Source organism: Danio rerio, chromosome 19 (genome assembly GCF_049306965.1).
Source record: "Danio rerio strain Tuebingen ecotype United States chromosome 19, GRCz12tu, whole genome shotgun sequence".
In the NCBI taxonomy this organism is placed as follows: Eukaryota; Metazoa; Chordata; class Actinopteri; order Cypriniformes; family Danionidae; genus Danio; species Danio rerio.
The window spans coordinates 36570894-36592500 of record NC_133194.1 but is presented as its reverse complement, the minus strand read 5'-3'; the positions used below and the strand labels follow the sequence as shown (position 1 = coordinate 36592500).

General features: G+C 36.9%; 2 long non-coding RNA genes and 1 other non-coding gene across 5 annotated transcripts in view; 1 reads left to right on the top strand and 2 right to left on the bottom strand.

Moving 5' to 3' along the window:
* LOC141379150 (uncharacterized) overlaps window positions 1-1015 on the top strand; it is a 21422-nt gene extending 20407 nt beyond the window's left edge. The window contains exon 4 of the long non-coding RNA XR_012395159.1: window positions 267-1015. This is a non-coding gene — a long non-coding RNA (uncharacterized lncRNA). The remainder of the gene's footprint in view (window positions 1-266) is intronic.
* Window positions 1016-1349: 334 nt separating this feature from the next.
* On the bottom strand, window positions 1350-20156 carry LOC141379140 (uncharacterized). Of its 3 annotated transcripts, none has more exons than XR_012395146.1 (3): window positions 19901-20156; window positions 19227-19394; window positions 1350-4874 (listed from the first exon to the last, which is right to left on the bottom strand). It is a non-coding gene; the product is annotated as an uncharacterized lncRNA (long non-coding RNA). The 3 variants fall into 3 exon arrangements; XR_012395144.1 differs by having other exon boundaries at window positions 19315-19394; XR_012395145.1 differs by lacking the exon at window positions 19227-19394.
* mir187 (microRNA 187) lies at window positions 4754-4842 on the bottom strand. Its single transcript, NR_029929.1, has one exon. It is a non-coding gene; the product is annotated as a microRNA 187 (primary transcript).
* Window positions 20157-21607: the final 1451 nt, after the last annotated feature.

Below are 21607 nucleotides of genomic sequence, written 5' to 3'. Positions count from 1 at the left end.
ATAATCCACCGACTCACTGTATTATCTTGAGAAATGTTGTAAACCTGAAACCTTCACACAAAAAAATCGATTATTTTATTTTGTGCCAGTGTTTGGTTTCATAACATGTTAGAGAGTGTAAAGTGTAGCTAGGTTACTGAGAGGACGGTGTGTTGTATAATGCAGCTATGCGAGAAATCTCCTCCCTTTATGCCCATTGTATATAAAAGTGCAGGCACTCGTGTCATGCTCTTCACAATCTGTCTGATGCAAACAATTCTTTCCAGGCCGCTGCTGGATTTAAATTCCAATCAAGTGACACCGCTGACAGAAAACTGCTTCATTTCACAAGTTTAAATGGGCAGCACCGCTTGCCTTTCTTCAGCTCAGGCAGCTCTCAGTTGGCAGTGGCAACATGATCCGAATATTTACACTGAAGCAGCTTTCTCTTCTTTATGTGTGTGTGTGTGTGTATGGAGTAAACTCAGGCTGCTTTATCTGTGGTATTCATACACAACCTTGAGAGAGATAAAAGACCATTAATAAAGCTCCAGACAGGAAGAGTGTGCATTTTACGCTTTTTCTAAACTAAACACAGGTGCATCAGTGTTAACATCATCTCACTGCATTGCTCTGAAATTGTTGCACTATTAAAGTTTTTTTTAGTTCAGCATAGACGATGGCATATAGTGATTTGCAAGACATAAAAATTAATTGCTCAGGAGATTGATAAATATGTTATATTATATAAAAAGTAATTTTTTGTTGTTGTTTTTAATTGTATACTCTCATGGTTTTCTTGTCACTAGTCACAAATTCACCAAATAATCTATTTCAATTCTAATGTTGTAAGTATGTTGTATAATTTGTATGTAAGAAGCTTTCATGTTCAAAAGAACAGCATTAACTAGAAATAGATGATAAATACACTGTGCATTACATTTTATGTTATATAATACATTACAGTTCATATATATATATACAACATTATGAATGTTATAGTTTTTACATTTGACCAATTAAAAATGTCAATATTAAAGGTGTTGTATGTTTTTGACTCTTTTAAAGCATAAAAATGACATAATATGTTTGCAGATATTTAAGAAACATTCTAAATAAAACATACTTATTTATCTGAAAAACAGTGCTGAAGTCAGATATTCTGCTTTGAAAATGTGAGTTACGTGCCGGAACGCTGTCTTTAACCCGCCCAATGCCAGTTTTGCCAATAATCTCTCAGCACCCAGGGTTGCCTTGTTGGAAAATCAAGTGTTTTATTAATTCATTCAGAAAGGGTCTCAAAGCATGCGCTTATGACCGAAATGCAATCTCCGGTGGACAGTAGCAGAATCTGAAATGAGATGCAAATTAAAAGTTCCACATAAGTTTATTGCTTATCAAATAATATAAATATTACCAGCGTAAACATTAGGTGAGCAGGTGACATTGTAACTATGTCCGAACAACAATCAATGTGGTGAGATTTGCTGTGATAAACAATTGGGCTGTTTGCACAAGACAGAACACGACAGAAATTTAAATACAGTCATTCAGAAGCACAGAATATGCACTCACTGACAAAATAGTAAGGTTTTGTAAGAAACTAAGTCTGCCTCGACCCAACTTCTACTTTATTTCACAAGTCTTCCATGCTCCTTTCTTAACAAAGAGCTTAATTATCACAGAGAGGAGAGTTCCTAAAGTAAAACATTTAAACATTTAAATAATGTCTTTGGAATGATAATTTACTTCTTATAGCGTGGGAGCGGCAGCGAGCCATCAAGAACCATCTGCTGACCAAAAGGAATTTTGTTTAAACTCATTTATCATAACAGTTGGTATTCTCACCTGAAAGTCTACTCAAGGTCTGGGAACGGAAGAGTATCACTTTTATTGTTTTAATAAAGCTTATTAACATGTTAAGCGGGTATACCGAAAGGTCTGGGATTGCTATTCTTAATTTACATTTGAAGTGAAAGCTTATTAACATGTTAAGCGGGAAGAAACAGTATAAGATGTTTAAACAGAGGATGATCGGGATTTAATTCCAACTCCGATGAATCCGAAGTGTTGTCTCCCCTTTGACACTACTTTTCTGGAATAAAACTTTTTTTTTCTTCAAGACGTTCTCATCTATTTTCTTACAGTTTCTAATCTAATTAATACATATTAAACCTCTTTAACTATTAAATGTACATGCTGAATCACTGTGTGTTGGTTCTTAGCTTCAATTTCGAACAGTTTATTATTATTGAGTGATTATTATTAATATCTGAGGGGAACCATCTGCTGCTGCTTTTAGTAGTATGACAAATAAATGGAGAGAGGTGTGGATGCAGACCTGGTGCAGTGCAATCTGAGCTGCATCCAATGATTTTTAATGCGCTCACCTAACCCCACCCCTAACCCTACCCGTCACAGTGACGTCACTCACTCCATTGAGTGCATTGTGTCTGACATTGCATCCCTGAGTGATGCAATCTCAGCATGCATCATAAAGGCTGCATCCAGATACTACTGAATAAATGTCATGTAAAATGGCATTCAAATTCACTTTGTTAGCATTTAACACTAAATGAAGCACATGAGGTGTACCTGAGGTGATCATTGTCAGTTTTCTGTTGTTCATCTGTGAGCAGGCCCGAATTGGCTAATCGAGAGGACCGAAAGAATTCCCGGTGGGCCGGTCAGTTTTTTTGGCTGTTGACCCGAGTTCGAACCACACCTGAGTTTTTGTGTGACCACCATTACAAAGGACTGAATATCTATAAAGAATTTTGCACAGAATATATATTCAGATAATGCAGGAGAGGACATTGTGATGTTTTAAAGAACAATGTTGGGGATTTACCTACCCTTTAATGTTCTCGTATTTATGAAAAACATTCGAAGTTCTAAAGCAGCTTTGTCTTTGAAAAAGACATAATAGTGTCATTAGAAACTGAACTGGCAATAATGTTATTTTAATATAGTCAGTCGTGAACTGAGGTGGGCTTGAAAAATCTAGGGCTGAAAAGGAGTCCCACTCCAGCCCTGCCTGTGAGAAATAGAAGCTGTTTCTAATATATAATTCGTGGAGTTGGTTTAAACAAAAACTTAATTTTAATATGTAAAATATTCCTTCTATCGTGTGCCGTTGCTTTTATGTAGAACAATTTAAATCAGCCTTTAGGCTCGATCGTCAGACTCACTCCTGTTGGTCCTCAATCTGGCAACCTGTGCATGCATTTATTTTGATCCAGGGATGCAATATCTAGTTCAACCACTGGGTGACAAACTTACATACCACACATTTAATTTCAAAACAAACTTTTGAATAGTACCGCACATAAAAATATAATATAAATCATGAAAAAAATGAACAGTAGTAAACCAGTTGTGAAATATTATGACAAATAAGACATTTTATTTATTCATGTGAAACCGAGTTACAATCTTTTAGGATCTTGAAAAGTGTAAAGTTCATAAGAGCAGCATTAACTCAAAATGATAATCTTTTGTAACATTATGAATGTTAAAGTTAAGCCTGTTCCACACCGCAAGCTTGAGCAGCACGTGTTTTTTTCGGCATCCATGTTAACAGATTAGAGCTCTCATAATGCATGCAGAAGCAGCGCGTCAGCAAGAGGTGTGAGCGTTGCTGTAGCAGCACTGCCGCGATAGGTTTGGTCTATTTTTGCCGCGCTGCTGACACTCAATTAAAGTGACAGTGCTTTAATAATGACCAATAACACATTGAATGACAGTAAAAAGTAGCAATTTTAGCCAATAAAAGCATCGATGAGATCCACAGATTTTGATACATTCAATCAAATGAACTTAAACAATTAAAAACAGCAACAAATATTTATTTTTAGTGAAATTTGGTTTAACTACAAACCAAATTTAAAACAATTTTAGTATCAGTTTTGCTTAGTATAAGTTGCACACTAGATGGATCATGTATAAATATCATAAAAACTATACTGTATGAATATTATTATAACTATAGGCCTACATCATCCTGACAATCAAAAACAAAATGACATGATACCACAAGCGATTGTCTTCTGACCGAGTGCACCTTAATATACATGAATGACACTCCTCGTAGAGTGGGAGAAGCAAACAGTTCTTTAGGAATTATATCATTCTTTCAATAAAGAAAGCAGGTTAAGGAAACAGCATAGGAGGAAGTTGCCACGGGCCTTGGTGCAGATGAAAAGTTTTTTTTTTTAAGTGCATTTATATAGCTAGATAGGTAACTAGATTGAATAGACAGAGATAGATTGATCTATGCAAAAGCTGCGGCTGATGCAGCTGGCGTGAAAGGCAAATGTCTGTGCTCTGTTTCTGCCCTCTATACACGCTGTGCACATGCTGCTCGAGTTTACAGTGTGAAACAGGTGTCACATTTGACAAATTGTTGCTGAATAAATGTATAAATGTATTACTTAGCAACCTTCTCTTCACTTTTTATTTCCAACAACAATAAAGCACTTTTTAAAACTATAATAATACAAACTTTTCTTCTCTCAGCAGCAATATTGCTTTTAACTATATACATTTCATGATTTTTTTCCACCTGAAATTTGACGTTAATCACAGAAGAGGTGCTTTCAACTACTTATAATCTGAATTTTAATTCCTAAAACCTTTGCTTTGCACTTATCAAATAAACTGTGAATGCGTTTTATTCAGAAACTTACGCATCATTAGAAGCCCTGTTTTTTCCTCTCAGCAGAAGATAATGGGTGTAATGTTCTCAGTCGGTCTCAGATGTGGACAGTGTAGCCGTTCCACTGGCTGCAACACAAGACACGAGCGGGAGTGAGAGACAGCTCCCATGTCCTGTGTTGCAGCCCCTGGCCCAGCCACAGGTCACCTTCGTCTCTGCCTCTTCTGCTGCTGCTGAACTGCGGAGACAGAAAGAGACACAGATGGAGTGTAAGGGGTTCGTTCGGACGATACCTTTAAAAATAGCAATGAGCACATTATTCCACAAAGGGATATACATAATTATATATATATATATATATATATATATATATATATATATATATATATATATATATATATATATATATATATATATATTGTATATATACTGTATATATATATATATATATATACACATAATTATTAGCCCCCTTTTGATTTTGATTTTCTTTTTTAAATATTTCCCAAATGATTTTTAACAGAGCAAGGAAATTTTCACAGTATGTCTGATAATATTTTTTTCTTCTGGAGAATGTCTTATCTGTTTTATTTCGGCTAGAATAAAAGTAGTTATTAATTTTTTAAAAAACATTTTTGGGACAAAATTATAAGCCCCTTTAAGCTTTTTTTTTTTTTGATAATCTACAGAACAAACCATCACTATACAATAACTTGACTAATTACCTAAACCTGCCTAGTTCACCTTATTAACCTAGTTAAGCCTTTAAATGTCACTTTAAGCTGTATAGAAGTGTCTTGAAAAATATCAAGAAAAATATTATTTACTGTCATCATGGCAAAGATAAATATTTAATAATTCTATTAAAGTAATAAAAATAAAATAGAATAGAATAAAATTAAAAATTTAATTTAATTTAATTTAATTTAATTTAAAAATAAAATTTAATAGAATAAAAATTCTATTAAAAGTAATAAAAAACACAAAAGTATCTACATTCTTCACTATAGTTTCACAACCTTTGTTACCATTTTTTTGACGCTGCTATGCACATCTAAAAATTAAGCAGATAGTTATTGCTCCTTAGTATAGACTCAAATATTGTTATATTGATATGTATCATTATCATTCTTGATGTGAATGGGTCTTAAAGGAGATGAACTGAAGGGGAGATATTTAGGATGGAGTGAGTATAGTATGTGAGAAGGGTACAAAGAATAAAAACGCTTCCATGCCTTGAACACCACATCCATCACAAACACTGAAAATAGCCTTCCTGTTTCATCTGGTACCGGACTGGCTCTACCCCTCACGCCGGGGGAACGCAGCCACTCTGGCCCAAATTGCTTAAAGTGAGGTTAATGACATCGTAAGGCACCTTCCAGCAAAGACAGAGAGTCTCACGAGAGCCTTCCTCAGATATCGAACAAAGTCAGAGCACAGCATTTCCATTTTTATCACAGGTATGTAAATCCCACTGGTAGCTGAGACAGAAGGGCTGGTGACAAAAACGCACGACTATCAAGCTGCATAAAATAACGGACACAAGTAACAAATCTAGCTATCATGTTGGTTTACATACTGTGGTATTAAGTATTATGAAGCATGACGTACTTTCTTTTATATATTTTTATATTGAGCATTAACTCGATCAGAAATTAAGTACACTCAAAAAATTGTTTTGCTCCATATTTAAAATGAGCTGAAACAACACAATTCTTTAGATTTTTTCAACATAAGCTCATTCTGAAAACGTAGCACTATATACATTTCTGGAGATCGCAAATTATGTAGCCAGCGGTAAGTATGGCTGTATTTCATCTTTAAAATGAACGCTATGGTGCAGTATGATGCCGTTCCTTTTTCGCGCTTACCAGCTGATTGCTTACCTCCGTATGGATGGCTTTCTCGCTGTAACTAGATTATCCAGTTAGTTTTAATCTGGCAAAGAATGGTTCCAGAAAGCAGGTAAAACAAAAACAGAAGCTAAAAAATTAAATAAACAAGTAAATAACAGGGTGAGAATGTGGTAAAATCTGAAAACTGTGGTAAAAATCAGCCAAAGGCTTTTCTTTTTCGGGACTGATTTTTAAAACTGTCGGTTGGGTTTAAGGAAGTGGGTGAGCGGGTCAGTCTGTGCTCTTAAAAACACTATTGGTTGGGTTTATGCAGGGGTGGATTGGCCATCTGGCAAGAAGGCCAGAAGGGCTGGACCATTTTTTTAATGTTGGCCGGTCAGTTTCTTTTTAATATATATTTTTTTGTATCTATTGTTTTTTCATGCAGGCAGCTTTTATCTCTTGCAAGATGTGTATATTATGATGATGATGATGATGATGATAATTGTAATAATAATAATAAATGTTGAGCATTTGGCCCAATCGGCAACGGTCAACTGGTTTTAAGATGGGCTGACACAATCTGACCTAATCAGAGGTTTTGTAGACGTAATTAAAATCTGGCAAGAATGTCAAACAAACAATAAGTGCAACACAAGCTAATTGTCAGAGATGGACCGTAAAAAAGGAAAGGCTGTGCTGAAAAGCTTAGCAAAAAAAAAAAAAGGCTCTAAAATCAAACGCTGCAAAATGCATAAAATTAAATGAAATATTCTTGATAGGGAGCAATGCAGTGGCGCAGTGGGTAGTGATGACATCTCACAGCAAAAAGATCGCTGGTTTGAGCCTCGGCTGGGTCAGTTGGCATTTCTGTGTGGAGTTTGCATGTTCTCCCCATGTTTGCATGGGGTTCCTCCAGGTTCTCCGGTTTCCTCCACAAGTCCAAAGACATGTGCTATAAGGGAATTGATTAACTATGTAGGCCATAGTGTATGTGTGTGTGTTTCCTAAAACATAGGCTGAATAAGTTGGCGGTTCAGTTCGCTGTGGCGACCCCAGATTAATAAAGGGTCTAAGCCAAAAAGAAAATTAATGAATATGTATAAATTTGTCATAAATGGGTTGTTTTTGTTTCAGTCACATACATTAAATGTTTAAATATTTATTACAAATGGTACTGCTTATATTATTTCACCATCTGTACAGCAATATAAGTAGTGAATGTGCGTGTTTGAGGCTGGGGCTGTGTTGGTGTGGTAATGTGGGCTGGTGTGGCTTCAGTGCCAGGGCTGACTTGGGAAGGAGGAAGGGAAGTCAGTCAATCAGTCAGTCGACAGCGGCCTCTGTTGGATTTACGCGAGAATAGCAGGCTCGAATGGCACTTGCAAGATAATTTTGAGATCCCAAAAAGTATACACAGCGGCCTCTGGTGAGTTCGCAAAAACTACAAAAAACATAGCTCCTGGCACGTATTTGGCGTATATCAGTACGCTTTTATGAATAAGCCTGGGTTACATTTTTTAGGGACAACTTGATTTTTTTATCTTCAATCCACTTAAACTTAAGTAAGTTAACTTAATCGATTTGTGCTGGGACAAGTATTAGTGTAGAATTAACGTTGGTGTAATAGTGTAGAATCCTTACAGTGTATAGTGGCAAAAATAGTGACAAATCAGTCATTGGTGTGACCTCATTAAAGTGAAAATGTACACAAACATGAATAAAACTTTCAGTGTATAGTTAGTAACTAATTCACCAAAACATACATTAGATTTGAATTGGTATGAAATTGTGTTGGGAAAACTAATAACATAAAATGAATCATACATAATAAAATAACAATGAACATCTTAGGTAAAATATTAGATTTAGTTTTTTTGTCAAGTTTATTTATTTTTTTTCTTTTTACTGGCAGTTTTTTAAATATATATTTGTTAACAGTTAGTTGAATAGTTTTATGGTTTAGTTAATGATAAGACATGTAAATTAGTAAATAATGATAGATCATTTTAGGTAAGGGCATGCCATTTTCCCTGGACAATCCCGTGTTAATAAATCTGGCCCTAGATGCAGTATATCATATATTATACTCTGAAAAATCTGAACACCCTATTATAAACTTTGGTTGAACAACTATCCATTCTGTTCTATTGCCTTTTTATTCCATGCAATATCTTTATATCTCTCTCCCATTAAAGTGAAAGACGGTAATCAGTGAAATCTCGCAGTTCCTAGTGTGAAAGTGGGTCCAACCTACTTCTGAAACTGCAGGGAGACGAACTACGTGATGCTTTTGCAGTCGGTCCAAGGACGACCTGGCAAGGTGATCTGAAAGAAGAGCCGGCAGGAAAAACGTACGTGCCGACAAACTGGTGAAATTCAGCCTGGACCTGATCAGATAATACAGACCAGAGAGAGTCAGGATGTGTTCTGAATGAGGTCGGGCATTGTAGAGACAAAAAGTACTAAAACGAAAATAATAACCCTATTGAATACAGAAAAAGAAGGAAAAAACATAGCCATAGATGGTTGTGTAAAGATAGTTTAACATTTATGGAGCTTTCCATTGTTCAAAAGGTTCATGTGGTGGATTCTTTAGATTATTAAAATGTTCATTACACTAAGAAACAAAGTAGTTCTGTACTCGAAAAATTAATTTTGTAGCTTGTTCAAACTACTTATTTAAAATGAGATGAAACAACAATTCTAAAGTTGTTTTTGAGACAACCTGATTGTTTTTTTTGTTGTTGTTGTTGAATGCACTTAAACTTGTAAAAACGATAAAGTTAACTTACTCGATTTGTGTTGGGACGAATGGAGGAATTGTATGGAACTCTGTATACCAGCACTGTTGCCTTACAGCAAGAACGCCCCAATCACATGGGGCGCCAGCGTCAACGTTTCCCATTAACTTTGAAGGGTAGGCCCGGATTGGCTAATCGGGAGGACCAGGGGAATTCCCGGTGGGCTGGTCCGTTTTTTGGCCGCGAGGGCCGGTGTCCCTACTCTCAGCAATCGCTATTTTTTCATCTATTTATTTATCATTTTGCCCCGTGAGCAAAATGCAGCCTGCAGGTTAACTAACGTTAATGATGATGTAACGTTAACTATCATTCGACCTCAAACAGCGGCACCTTAGTGAATATAAGAATTCGAATAATTAATATTAATAATACACCTGCTAAATGAAAATCAGATGATTCACTACATTAATAAATCTGACATAACTTGATCAGAAATCTAAAAAGGGGAGAAAAAGATTAAGCCATCAATAGAAAGTAATACCATGATTATAATAGTGCTATTGTGGACCAGTGGTAAGCAAGTTATTTTTTAACTCCGCCGACCCGTGTTCGAATCTCACCTACAAACATTTAATATTAAACATTTGAATTTCTAAAGCAGCTGTTTTCTTGAAAAAGACGTGACAGTGTCATTAGAAACTGAATTGGAAATAACCTTATTTTAATATAGTCGGTCGAGAGGTGGGCCAGTCTGGCTTGAAACTCCAGGGCTGAAAATAAGTCCCACTGAAAATGAGACCCTGTTGAAGGGTGACGTCAGGCGTTGTCAAACTGCATTGTGGATCTGTTGGGGGAGATTCAGTGGCATTGCCCACTGCAGAATTTGGGAATTTCTCAACTTTTCAAGTACCAACGGAAGCATCAGCCAATCAGATCATTTTATGCAAATACACCAAGTCAAACAGTAGTCAATTGTGAACTAATTTCTTTGGCTGACGCTGATCGCGTGAACCCAAACTTCAGACACGCCCTCTTTCAAGCATCTGAATCAGGTGGAATGCCGCTGGTTCAAGTCTTGGTTTTCGCCAGTTAGCATTTGTGGAGTTTGCATGTTCTGCGTGGATTATCTCTGGGTGCTCCGGTTTCCCCCAGTCCAAAGGCATGCGGTATAGGTGAATTAAATAAACTAAATTGACAGTAGTGTGTGAGTGAATGAGTGTGTATGGGTGTTTTCCAGTACTGGGTTACGGCTGAAAGTTACGCTGCATAAAACATATCCTGAACTATTTGGCGGTTCCTTCCACTGTGACAACCTCTGAAATAAAGACTAAGGCTAATGTATTCGTTGAACGCATGCGCAGGGTCTGCCACAGCCTTCGCGTGGTCGCATAGCCCATGCCATGGCTGACGCCGACACTGATGTGCACCTCTCAAAAGATGTAACAACACATTGCAATGCTCTGTGATTGGTCCGCTTGGTAGCAATGACGAGTGTGCGTGGTGCTGAGCCGCAAGCCAGATGGAGTGATTGTTTACAAGTGTCCAGTCTCGTGAAGGAGCTCCAGATGGAAACTATTTTGCTTTGTGTTTACCTTATGATTAAAGTTGTTGCACATCCACCGGTACCCCTCTCAGAATGAGTGAGTTTGAGGGTGCTTTCACACCTGTGAATCGATTCAGCTGTTCCGAAACAGAGATTAAAATTGTTACATTGTTGCTCTTTGCTCTTGGAGCGGTTTGCTTTCACACTGCAAAGTTTCTAATCGGACCAAAAGAGCTAAAACAAGTCACGTGCGAGTAAACTCTCCTTACATTGGTCAGAGTGTCAGAGTTTATTTTGCAGTGTCCCGCTCAGCTGTCAGGAGAGGTGGTGGTTTGGTGGTGATTGACAGGGTGTGCGCGCGTGACGTGTCTGAGGAGAGACACGGTGGGGAGGGGTGAGAAGGGTGCGCGACGATGCCTATTTGAGGACTGGGAGAGAGACGCGAGATTACCGGGAGATCATCACTCGTTTGCGGGCATCCGGAGACTCACGAAACTTCCCGCCCTACTCATAATTCTCTCTTCATATAGCCGTAAGCCTATTACATATCCATAAAACACTGTGATATAACCGCGCTCGGATCGGATCGCTTTCTCACTGCAATCGAACCGCTCCAGGATTCGTTTCAATCGAGCCGAGACTACCTCATTCAAGCGATCTCGGAGCGATTACTTTGGCGCGGAACAGAGCGCGATTGCCCTGTTCACATATGCCAATCGAACCGCGCTAACTGGGCAAACGAGATACGTTCTGAAACAAAAGTGTAGGTGTGAAAGCACCCTGAGATACTTATACATCAAGCTGCATTTAGAAAAAACAAAATAGCTGCAAAGAAACTCAACATGGAACATAAAAACACACTGCCGGCTAGTGTTTCGGAAGTGTTATTGCAGAGCAACACAAACAGAATGCAGAAGTATAAATTCATGACCAAGTCGGTAGATTTGGCATTGACGAAGGGGATGTGTCCCTACCAATATCCAGCAAATACTGAAATGTGGTTCACCAATAATTTAATAGGCTGGGTCTATTTATGCTGTTAATGACAGCTGTAAATACATTTGAATGTGGGAAGAGCCAAAATAGGCAATTTTCCCAGTCCTCCTTCACTGTAAAAAACATGGACATAAGTAACTTTTCAGAGTTAAGTTTTTAAAGTCAAGCTCAATTGGAGCCCACCATAATAATATTAAACAAGGCTTAGCAATTATTCGAAATTTAGTTTCTATTTTGATGATTTTTCATGAAAAATAATACGGTTAAATTGCATAAAACGGTCACAATTGCTTCACATGCCTCTTTTTAATTTCTCTACATTCATACCTCCTCAAAGCCAGATTGCAGTAAAATCATACAAATTGACTTTTGCGGCATGGGGCATATTTCAGTAATTGTTATTAAGTGTTTAAAGCCTTTACTCATGTTTTTTAAAAGCATGAAAGAGAATTTGTGCTGTTCTGTGCATGCCCTATAGGGATGTATATCCCCACCACTGTCAAAAGCAAATCTACACCCTTGTGCATGACTACATTGCAATACATTCCCATAATTTCACAACATGTTACTGTAATTTTTCACAGTAAATTACATTAGTATCACTTTACAGGATTTAACTGTTATATTTTATGTATTTAAAATTTTACTGGGAAATTAAGGCAAGCATCATGACTACAGCAAATTACTGTAAAATGGCTATATCTTTTCCCCGTTAGTTGTAGGAATTCAAGCACATTTAATATTTTATTCAGCATAGAAATTAATACGCATTAACATTAATGCTAGTACAGGCACTTTTTGATATTTAGAAATATTTATAGAATTATTGTTATTATGAAGTACCTCACAGTAATTTACTGTGAATTTACATACAGTATCTTAAAGTAATGCAATTATTAGCCAATAATGTACTGTAAATTAAGGTCAAATATTTTACAGTATACGCACAAGGCAGGTGCCGTCGACACACCGATCACCCGACTCAGAAGTATAAATCAGCTTTAAGCAAAAGGAGAATGAATGAATAAATGAATGAATGAATGATTCTCACAGCCGAAAATGGTCCTTTATGTTTCATTATTTTTTAAGAGTGTGGACTGTGGCAATGTTAATGTCAAAAACCAGACTGGTGAATTAAAATACTTTTGCTACACAATAAGCCTGAGTTATATTAAGAAAAAGTAGGTCAGATATTTAAACATTTGTTCCTTTGCTTACCTGAATTGCTTTTTATCAGCGCCTCATTGAAATGGATTTAAATGGAGATTCATGGTTTGCTGAGGGAGCTGCAGGCAATTAATGAAAATTGTAATTAAAGAATTGATGTAAGCTAATGAGAGCCGCTTACACAATGATGGCACAGAATGAATATATATACGTGTTCAGCCTTATAATTGCCTATTGCCTCCTTCAAAGACCACAATGGTGTACTGTAGCCACCGAAACAATAGGCAAATCCCACGGAGAAGCGTTTAGAAGGATATCAATGTGAATAACTCTGCAGAGATACGCTTTAAAGACCTTTCCTGTGTTATAAAGCCAACGTGGATCTGTGCCCGAGAGTGTGGGCAATGACCTTGGGGTCAGTATGAGGGTCCATTGTGCTTGGTCCCACAACAAATGGTCTTATAGTCCTTCCTGTGCGCCAAACAATGGATGTCCAGTTTTCAACAAGCCCACTGCAATCCGCAGCCCAACAAACATCCTTCTTCTGTACCAGGCTCAGCCATCTGCAATGTCTAGTGACAGGAACTGCACTTCAATCAGATCCATGAACAATCAGGCAGGGGAAGCGCAGGGGCCGCCTGGGGAGAATTAATTTGCAGGGCCGCCACATTGGACACATTCTGTTTTAATCGTAGTAAACAGGGTCCTTTTAAATCAATTTGATCACCGGAGCTGAATGAAATGATGTGAAATTTCACATCGCTTGCTGATATGCTGGGATGCTTTATCAGAACTTGCTTTGCTTTTTTAGCAGTTATTATGGATTGTGCTCAATCTTTACCCCCCTAACGCATTCAGAATCTGAACTACTTTTCTATTGTACACCCATCTGGACACCGTCATTAAGGTTACCAATGAATATACAAATGTGTATTAATTAAAATTAATTGTTAAATTTTATTTTGAATTTGTCCATTGCAAATCATTAAAAAATTTATGAAATAATTGATTAATTAAATAATATATACATATTTACATTAATTCATTTAGCAGAGGCTTTTATTAATATGAGGATAAAAGAAGCACTTTGAATCAACAGAGAGTTTATATAAAATGCTATGTTTTGAACATATCACTGTATGGGATGAACAGAATTTAATCCAGTTCCTTTAAAAATTTAAGCAATGGTTGCCATAAACAATCCAAATTTCAAAAACCTACATATCTGTTTATAATAAAACATCAAAACAAGAAAGGTTTTCCAACAAATAAATGAATCTGACCTGCATAAACTCTCAGTCGAAAAGTAATCGATGTTTTATGCTGTATGGTTTGTCAGATATGTGAGATTTGTAAGATTTGGGAAAAAGGCAAATATATATTTTACAAAAGCTGACAATGACATAACTTGGAATTTTGACATCTTGAGGTATTTTTTACATTATGTCTATTTTGAGAATCTTAATTAATGAGCAATGTTTTGTTTTAGAGCTGCACAATATATCGTTTCAGCATCGAAATCACAGTGTGTGAATCCACAACAGTCACATGGCATAGATATGTGATGTTGAGTAGACTTTGTAGCTCAATTTGTACCTTTACATATACAAAACCATAATGCATGCATTGTTAATTTCACTTTTATCTTTGCTCTGTTGCATTTATCTATACTTGTAGTTTATTTACATTTTATGCATGGTTCACTCACTGCCCGACAAAATCCTCCCAATCAATCAAAATTAATACATTTGGTCACACTTTAGGGAAAAATTCTTATCAACTAGTTGCTTATTAGCACACGTTATTGAGATGCTTATTAGTACTTAAAGCAGGGGTGCCCAAACCTTTTCCTATAAAAGGCCAAAAAGAAATATACCATTAATAAATACCAAGTATAGTATGGTTTGGCCGAATATACACCAAACCATATATTAAATTTGCCATGGGTAATTTCTTAATTTATTCTGTAATATTTAACAATAACTAGAAAACATTTAAATCATATTAACTAATGCAGTATCACTTTTGAAGATTTAAAATGAACTTATTACAGTAAAAACATAAACAATCCCATGTATAACACAATAGAGTTCAATGCTAAATATACTGCGGTTTGGAAAAGTCAAGGTTTTAAAACCGCCAAAATGTTTTGCTATACTGTTCTCACCGTATAAGATTTTTATTTTTTGTTTGTAGGACAACAGTATCTCCAGCAGAAAAGATATCCTAAGATGTCATTTTAAATTGTAAAGAAATCTTTTTTTTTAACTAACAAAGTCAATGATTTATTTGTATTATTCAACCTGACACGTTTACTGTTCCAAAATATTTGAAATGTTTCTCAACATAAAATATACTGTGTTCAAAGGGAAAAAATGTTCTTGTTTTTTACCCAAACAGAAAAAGATTATCAGAAGGTATTTTAGAGCAGTAATCACAAAACTGTGAAATCGTGATATTTTTTTTCCAAGGTTATCTTATCGCCAGAGTCTTATACCGGCCCATGCCTACTCTGTCAAAGGTATTCGGCCCAACCACCTTCCCTTCATTCTACCTCTCTTTTTCATATTGGATGGTGGGCCAAATCAAAGGTTACCTTTGGACAACTTTGGACCATGGGCAGCTACTTTGGTCATCTATATTATGTGTAAACTTATTCTACATTCATAACCCTACCCAATACCTAAACTTTCCAAATGACTATTAATTAGGAGTCGATTGAAGCAAAAGTCAAAATGGTTTGCTAAGAGCAAGAATCGACCTTAAAATAAAGTTACCAAAAATTCTAAGTATTGTATATAACAAAGTTGATCGCAGAAAAAGAAAACATCGCAATGTCAGATTTTTCCAATATCATGCAGCCCTATTTTGTAGACATGATAAAAATGAACCCGAATGATGCGTTATGAAGGTTAAAAAAGCAAACTGTGGAAATCACTTGTAGCCTCTTTTTAGTGAAATACACTTGACATCTTTGTAGAGCCGAACTTTAACACTTCATTGAAATGTTTTAAAAACCTATAAGCTACAATCTGATTATCCTGAACAAGACTGCATCTCATAGTTCAAAAATAGTTAAGAAACAGTGCTTGATGCGTTTTAATATGTTTTCTTGCAGCAGAATAATAGTGTGCAATTAATTACCTTCCTCACGATGTTCTGTCTAGTGCTTTTGAAGAGTCTACTTGTGTAAGAGGAAAATAAGAATAGTATCATGAGTGTTGTTTTCCTTTTCAGTGGCCCACTCCCTTCATAGCATCTGAACAGCTGCAAGGATGTTACTCGCTCCAGTTTTCTCTTTCATCTAACAGTAGCAGTGTTGTCCCCTGAGATACATACTAAAAGGTCTGAAGAATTTATTTTCTTCTTCACAAAACATAAGGTACAGGGGTCAAGGCGATATCAGCAAGTAGGATTCCTTTAAACAAGAACTTCAATGACATCTCAATGTAAACCAATGTTGAAATGACTGATATGACCAATCAAATTAAAGTAGGTGGGGCTTATTGTTCATAGTAGCACCGGAGAGCAAAATCCAGTGGAAAGCTTCCATTTAAGATTGAGAGTGAAGTGATAATGACATATAATTACTGTTTTGTTAAGTACACTGTCTAAAATCAGTTCCACACAATCGATTTGTGTTGGGGCTACATGAAGGAATTAAGTTAACTTATTAGTTTTTACAAATTGAAGTAGATTGAACATAAAACAATTAAGTTGTCCCAAAATACTAAAGAATTGTGTCGTTTCTGCTTATTTTAAATAAGTAGTTTGAACAAACAGCAAACGTAATTTTTGGAGTGTACAGAAATGTTAGGCTTAAAAACTCAAAGCAAGAAGTTAGCGGGTTCGAGTTCAGGCTGGCTTTCTGTTTGTAGTTTGCATGTAATTGGAATGTTTGTGTGAGATTTATCAAAATGCTCAGATTTCCCCCACAATGCAAAGACAAGCAGATCTGGTTGGGCGATTGATCAAAACTGATATTAATGCATTAACATTATATTTAGTCATTTAGCAGATGCTTTTGCTTTTTAAGTTCTGTAAGTGCTCAAAGAATTAAGTGCTAGAGTTAGCAGGGGAGCTTTTTATAGAGAGAGCATTGTTTCTACACGTGTTTTGTCAAGCCCACTCACGTGTTTGAAGCACACTTCATAAATGCACCATTTTTAGAAAGATATGGAGTGATTGTTTGAAAATGTCTGGTGGGAAAGTACTGGTGCATGTGTCTGTTAAAATCTCTGAGAGATAAAATAGTGTTTTCTAGAGGTGGTTTGTCAAGCCCACTCACCTGTGTGAGGCATACTCGTAATTGTATAATGTTTTGAGTTTGTTGTGTGGTGTGGTCAACATGGACTTATTATGAAAACGTACCCCTGTCTACATTTCTGAAGGTCACAAATTATGTAGTCAGAGGAACATATGGTTGCATTTCATCTTTAAGTGAACGCTACCGGCCGGTATAATTCCGTTCCTTTTTGTGCAGACCTGGAGTTGACTGCGATGGTCAGTTCCAAAAAGCAGGTAAGACAAAAACAAAAGCCACTAAATTTAAAAAAACAAGTGAATAACAGGGTAAAAATGTTGTGAAATCTGAAAATGTGGTAAAAAATCAGGTTGCTGTGAGGGCTTGTCTTTTTCTGGATTGCTTCTGAAAATTGTTGGTTGGGTTTAGAGAAGTGGGTGGGCGGGTCAGTCGATCAGTCAGTCAGTTAGTCAGTCGACAGTGGCCTCTGGTGGATTTACACAAGAACAGCAGGCATGAATGGCACTTGCGAGAGAAATTTGAGACCTCAAAATGCGTACACAACGGCCTCTGGTGGATTCGTTAAAAACAAAACTGCCAAAAAACTTAGCTCCTGGGATGCATTTGTCGCTCTTCACAACTGTATGTAGAATGAGCTTGGGTTGGGAGTGGTTTGGGGGAAGATTTAAGGGGGTCTTACTTTTGCTCACAGGGGTTTAGGGTGTGGCAGAAGAGATGGGTTTTTAGCTGTCAGTTGATTTCTTGAGTTCCTTCTTCGTGGGTATTTGGAATTTCTATGCAAGAGTGTCCTCTGGCTCATGCTTCCCTTACAAGATGTGAATGACAATCACAGCTTTCCTTAATTGCATAACTAATTTTGTTCTGACTAATCACCCAGCCCCACAAGCATATAGGTGAATTGCATAAAGTTAAATGGGCATAGAGTGTTGGTCTGAGTTATAGCATGTTTCCCAGCACTCAGAATTGCATGAATTGTGGCAGGAAGGATAAAATGTGTCAGTAATTGGCAGTTCATTCTACTGTGGCAATTCCTAATAAAGAAGGGAATAAGCCGAAGGAAAGTGAATGAGTAAGAAAGTAAATATATTTTTTTTATAAAAGTACATTATTCTCAACATATAGTCCAACTGAGGACAATGCGGTGACGCAGTTGGAAGCTATGTCGCCTCACAGCAAGAAGGTCGTTGATTCAATCCTCGGCTGGGTCAGTTGGCATTTCTGTGTGATGTTTGCATGTTCTTCTTGTGTTTGTGTGGGTTTCCTCCGGTTGCTCCGGTTTCCCCCAGAAGTCAAGATGTGCTATAGATGAATTGGGTAAGCTAAATTTTCCGTGATGTGTGTGAGAATGAGAGTGTATGGGAGTTTCCCAGTGATGGGTTGCAGCTGGAAGGGCATCCACTGCATAAAACAAATACTGGATAAATTGGCAATTGATTCCGCTGTGGTGACCCTATATTAATAAAGACTTGAGCCGAAAAGAAAATGAATTAATTCATTTATATTGTATCTATCGAGATAATATGCTTTGTTTTCTACAAACTTTTTTGCTTGTCTGATATGTAATAAATAATAAATTATAATCATATAATAATCTGTAACCATTTCCTTTAAGAGTTTACTTATGTAAGTTTGTTTCAGCCATATTTAAGAGTCTATTCCAAACTTTTCAATGAAAGAAATGCTCTTTCCACACTTGAATGTTCTGTTCTTGCCCTGCCGACAGACTGACGCGTTGAACAGAGCAAAGAAATGTTTTAGACTTCAATACCGGGTTTTGTTGAATTGTCTGCACTATTTTTGTTCATTGCCAAAAGTATCACCACCTAAAAATGCTACTATCTAGAGGCTTTTAAATTTGTGTCTGCATGACATGACAAGTAAAACGAAGACATACAGCATAACAGTGCCAGCTCACTTCCAGCTCTCATATCCATCTGTCGTTTTGCCAGCGAATGTGTGCCTGTGCTTTACATCTACATTCGGGTGCAGTGACAGAAGCATAAGAGCCCTGCCTGCAAGTTTTAACAGAGCGGCTCACATGGATCTCTGCACCTCCTGAGCTTTCATTCGCAGGTCTCAGCAGAATCAGAGTTGGTGTTGCATTACATATTCGTTGAGAGACTCACTCAGCTCCCTGCCTCCTACAAGCCGGTTTAGCGTTTCCAATATGCTGACAGCACACTTCATCCCCCTCAAGATTTTGGACCTGTGAAAGGCAAAAGGCTTTATTCGTCCTTACAAGCGGGATCACTTAAAAAAGCACAGTTGATCGAGCCAGAACAACACGAGGGAGCAAAACCCTCCTGTATATATAGTTTTGCAGTCAATGACACTGACATGCAATATTTTGAGCTTCAATAAGCACAGTCCCTGCCAATTGTCTGCCTTGTATGCAAATAACACGTCCAAGGACAGAAGGATAACCAAGAAGTGTTCATTTACAAATAAACAAATCTTTTATGACACCTACAGAAAACAACAACGAATTCATACAGTAAACAAGCAAATAAGGAACCATTTTGTTGGAAATCAGTGGCTATAGTTGCCGCCAAAATCTACATAGCCTAAATAAAAATAGCCAGCCATCGTCTGTAATAAACAATACATGATGAATAATGTAAAGAAAGAATGATGGTAACGATTAACAACAACAAAATAAACACAGTTTGAAATTAACGTTTATAGGGACAAAAAAGTGTTGTATGCGCCTACCTGCAGCCGGAGTTCAGTGACACGCGCTCCCGTGAAAGGTGACGCACCGGGGACGCACTCGGTCATCCACCGTTTCTTCTTCAGACAAGCTCCGCGGTGAACGAAAGCTCGTTCAGAGTCCCCGCACCTTGTTTTCTTCCCGGTCACGTTATGTGAAGCCTCGTTCACGGCGCTGTAGTGTTATATTATTTGTCGGTGAGTTACGGAGAGCGTGTCTTTCTCCCTCTGCCTCTCTGGCCGCGCGCCCGCTGAGAGTGAACGTGAACTGCTTTCTGCTCTGCCTTAAATATCCAATTTCATCGACGCAGCGCCGCGGGCCATTTGAGTCCGTGATGATGATGATGATGATCATGATGATGATCTGTGAGAAGCGACGCCGCAACTGGTGCAGGAGGAGTCCAGATCTCGAGTGATGTTAAATGGGTTATTAAAGTCCCTCGACAGTTATTGCGGGAAAAAAAACTGTTCTTAGAAAGTCTTGCTTTCTACAAACAGATTCTTTCTTTTTTCTTTTGAGTGTTTGAAATTCCAGTTTTAATTTATTTTAAGAGTAAAAATAATCTAATTAATAATAACAAAATTAAGTTTTGTTTTATTTATTATAGTATATTATATTACAGTAGATTATTATATTATATTATATTATATTATATTATAACATAATATAAATATATTATATTATAATATATTATTATATTGTAATATAATATATTAAATTCAACAGCTCTGTCTGGTTCTCGAATTTCATTGGCTGATAGCCTTGCCATATTCTGCAATATCAGAACTCATACAGCCTCTTCACCCTTGTGTATTACTCCGCCACAGCAGATCAATAAACTCACCACAGTTTGACAAATATTGCATCTGCTGGACAATTTGAGGCTTTTTGAGTTGAAAATGTAGTTGTTTAGATTGCTTCTATGCAGTTTATTTATCAGGATATTTTAAATACTTATAATTTCTGATACAGCCAGTCGGCATCTATCAGCCAATCATTGAGCACAGACAGTTGATGTTGTCCATCCACAAGATGGCGACAGAGATTGCATAATAAGCCGTTAGAGGAGAAAAGATCGACATACTTTCAAACTACAGCTGTTCAAGACATTATAAATTTGGTAAGTGACTTTCTGATATCTCTTTTTTATGTTGCAGTGCTAAATTTATACCATAGAAATTGTATTGAGTGTGAGATGGGACTCGGATATCAGGAATGTATGTATTTTGTGTTGGCCACTCTTTTCTCTGAGTTATATTTTGGTTGGCCATCTGTTTGTTTGTAATGAGTCTTCTGTTTTCCTTTCTGCAGACTAGTTCAGTAAAAAGAAAGAAAGAAGAAATACCCAGATGTGTTTAGCGTTTTTTCTTATCGCAAACACAACAGTAATCTGGTAGTGATTGTGTTGCTTTGACTTTTTTAGCGTTCATTTTTGTGATATCCCGATTGCAACAAAGAAATACTGGGATATTTCTGTAGACTTATGGCATTTCATGCCGTTCAGCCTAATAATCTTAAAATGTGAGCACAATCACCTGTTTTTTCATCACTTTAGACATTATGCTAGAGAATCATTCAAATACTAGCTCTTATGCCGAGTTCAGACTGCATGATTTTAGCCCCCATTTTGACTAGCAGATGTAACAATCACAAAATATGTAACAATCACACAATGTGAACTATCAAACACGCGATCTGAGAGAATCACT